The following is a 3033-nucleotide window of genomic DNA, read 5'->3' on the forward strand; positions in this document are numbered from 1 at the left end:
GACAGACAGACGGACAGACAGACGGACACACGACTCGGCTTGTCATGCTGATCAAGAATATATATACTTTGTGGGGTCTACCAAGCCTCCTTCTGTGTGTTCCATGTGCCCTCGCACAAAACTAATATACCCTTGTACCCTTTGGTACAGGGTATAAAAAAGGATTTAAAATCGAATAAGTGAAGTCTAAGGTAAAGATGGGCATGGCCGGCTATTTTCGAAATGAACTTTTGGAAACAGGCACAAGCACGCACGACGAAAATATTTCTAAACACGGCCCAACACGAACCTGTTATAACCATTAAATGTAGAAAAGAAAGAATATTGCTGTTGGGTTAGTTTCTGAAGAAACTTTAGAGAGTGACGAAAGAGAAAAGCATATAATAAATACATTTATAATTTTAAGCAAAACAACTTAGCCCAGCAAAGACGGATAAGACCTGCTAGTATAAATATATAACACTAATTGATTTTAAATTTATACCATTTAATTTATTAAGTAAAATTAATCGTTATTGGTCAATTTAAAAACGCGCTTCTTCGATGCCTGGCTTGCTTGGATTGCTTTGCGCAAATCGTGTTCCGCTGAGGATCCAGTACCAATAGAATCTATAATGAAATAAAATTTATAAGTAATTATGTCAAATTACGTTATATAATTATGTGGCTTACCAAGCAGAGCAGCATAAATGTTTTTCAGACTTTTAAAAGCCTCTTTCCCCCGTACGCCGTCATCCCCATTACCACATCGTCGGCGACAACATTTTTTAGACCCTTCAGGACGTCTGGTCTGAGGAGATTCTTCTTTGCTTGAATCTGGGATTAAAATTAGAATGCAATATAAATAAATTTATAGTATATATGTACAGTATAGTATATAGACTATGTATTGCGGGCGTATTGTTATTACTTACATGTTGCTCTTTATTTTCCAAGGTCATGTCCCCATCAAGTTTATGAAGGTCCTGCAGTGTTGTAATGGGGAATTGGTCCAGTAAGGACCGTGCATCGCTTCCTTGTCTCTCAATGCTGCTAACCCGAGATTTCTGTTGGACTAAGGCGTTAACGATTACTTCGTTCTGCGCTCGAAAAATACTGTTTTCAACTGGAAAGAATATAAATGATTTTAAATAGTAATAACTTGTTGACATAAACAGCGTTACTTCGCAACTCTGTAACGATTTCCAAGACTTCATCAAGTTTCGCCTGGACTATTTCGATTTTTTCTTCGGGGGTGCGTTGCGGTTCTGAAATATAAAAAACATTTCGTTAACATGTATTCATTGTAGCGTGACTTGTAGCCTGTACGTTAAATTTAATTATTTTTAAAATTTAACGACTCGCCATCTATTGGTCAAGCCAAACAGTAGCCTTTAACAGGTACAAGGCGAAAGTGAAATAGCAGCAGCAAACGTCAACAAAAGGAAGAAATTGGCGCCTTTCACTGACGCTATGTTAAAAGCTTTCGTTCGCGCCAGCGGTAGTACGTTCGCTCTTTTTTTATTCCGAACGTCAATCAAGCAAGAAGTGTATGAAGTGTTAAGTTCAACTTGTCGAAATAAAAAAAAAAAAAAAAAGTCAAATTTTCTTCCGCTGGCAAGAAAGCAAATGCTTGTGCCTTTTGTGGGGAAAAAAGTAAAGTTCCCAAATTGAATTCAAAAGAGTGTAATTGTTCTGTTTAACCGCTTTGGTACAACCATTAAAGCCGCTAAAATATTTGCGGAAGAAGTATCAGACCACGGTAAGTTGCAGATTGCGTGATTTTTTTTTTTGCAACAAGTGTTTAGGCAAGGCAGTCTGATAGGCATTAAATTAATTTGCAGGGCCTTGATCAGCTGTCTGCAACAACAAACCTTGCCTGGGACTTCCACTCGGTCGGCCGCAGTGCCTAGAGGGAGAATAAACGGCAGGAAAAAAAGAAGAGAGCAACTTCCAGGCTAGCTTTCCCGTCCACTCAACACCCGGCAGCTTCTACTTTAATTTGGGAGTGTAGAAAAGGCGGCTATAGCGACCAAACGTCGGCGGGGGCGCGACCCTTTTTAAATCGGCGAACAAAACGTTTAAATAAGTATCGGAACTTGCCCGGAGGTGTTACCCATTTTTTTTTCTTAATTTTTTTTTGTTGGTGTCGGTTTAGTGCCCGGGAAAAAAAAGTAAAAATCCCGAGTAAATTCGGGTAATATTGCAGTGGCGCGCAAGCGCCGAAGAAGCCGTATGCCGGCGTATTAGTATTTATAAGGTTAGGTTATATGTTAATTTGTCCAACTCGGTGGCAAAATTTTATTTGATGTGCTCTTAATATTCATGGTTTCAATTGTTAAGCCACTGTTTTATTTTTGCATTTTTTATACCCTGTACCCGTAGGGTAAAAAGGGTATATTAGGTTTGTGCAAAGTATGTAACATACAGAAGGAAGCATCTCCGACCCCATAAAGTATATATATGCTTGATCAGCATGACGAGAGAAATCGATCTAGACATGTCCGTCCGTCTGTCCGTCCGTCTGTCCGTCTGTCCGTCTGGATGAACGCGAGGATCTCAGAAACTATAAAAGCTAGAATAACCAAAGTTGGCATCCAGATTCTCCTAGGTCCGAGTAAGGACGAGTTTATTTTTTTTTTTTAATTTTCCCCCCCTTCCCCCGCTACAGAATTTCGTCAATAGCGTCCACATTTCAAATGCTACCTAAACCAAACTTTGCACACATAATTTATATATAATTGTCGCTGTTGTTCAAAATTTTATTCAATTCGGTCAATTCTAAGAAAAGTTATTAGCAAAACAAATTCTCGCCAGTACAACCCCCACAAACTGCAGCAACAAGTTCGCTCTTCTTCTTCCTCTTTTGCTGCTGCTATGGGCGCATATAACTCAGTGACGCAAGTTTACCTGGGTACAGGGTATTACACTGTCGGGCTTGCTCGACTGTAGCGTTCTCTCTTGTTTTCTTGTTGCCTTATTCCGTAATTCGGAAGGCACCAATTTTTTTTAGTGAGAACGTGAGAGCGATTATTGGTTCTCTCTCGCGCTTGT

General features: G+C 39.5%; 1 long non-coding RNA gene across 1 annotated transcript; it reads right to left on the reverse strand.

The window, feature by feature from the left end:
• Positions 1-470: 470 nt before the first annotated feature.
• Positions 471-1518, reverse strand: LOC115627622. The gene is made up of 5 exons (XR_003995714.1): positions 1309-1518; positions 1164-1247; positions 915-1105; positions 673-816; positions 471-609 (listed from the first exon to the last, which is right to left on the reverse strand). It is a non-coding gene; the product is annotated as an uncharacterized LOC115627622 (long non-coding RNA).
• Positions 1519-3033: the final 1515 nt, after the last annotated feature.

The sequence above is a fragment of the Scaptodrosophila lebanonensis genome, unplaced genomic scaffold (assembly GCF_003285725.1).
Source record: "Scaptodrosophila lebanonensis strain 11010-0011.00,11010-0021.00 unplaced genomic scaffold, SlebRS2 tig00000096-arrow-pilon, whole genome shotgun sequence".
Classification (NCBI taxonomy): domain Eukaryota; kingdom Metazoa; phylum Arthropoda; class Insecta; order Diptera; family Drosophilidae; genus Scaptodrosophila; species Scaptodrosophila lebanonensis.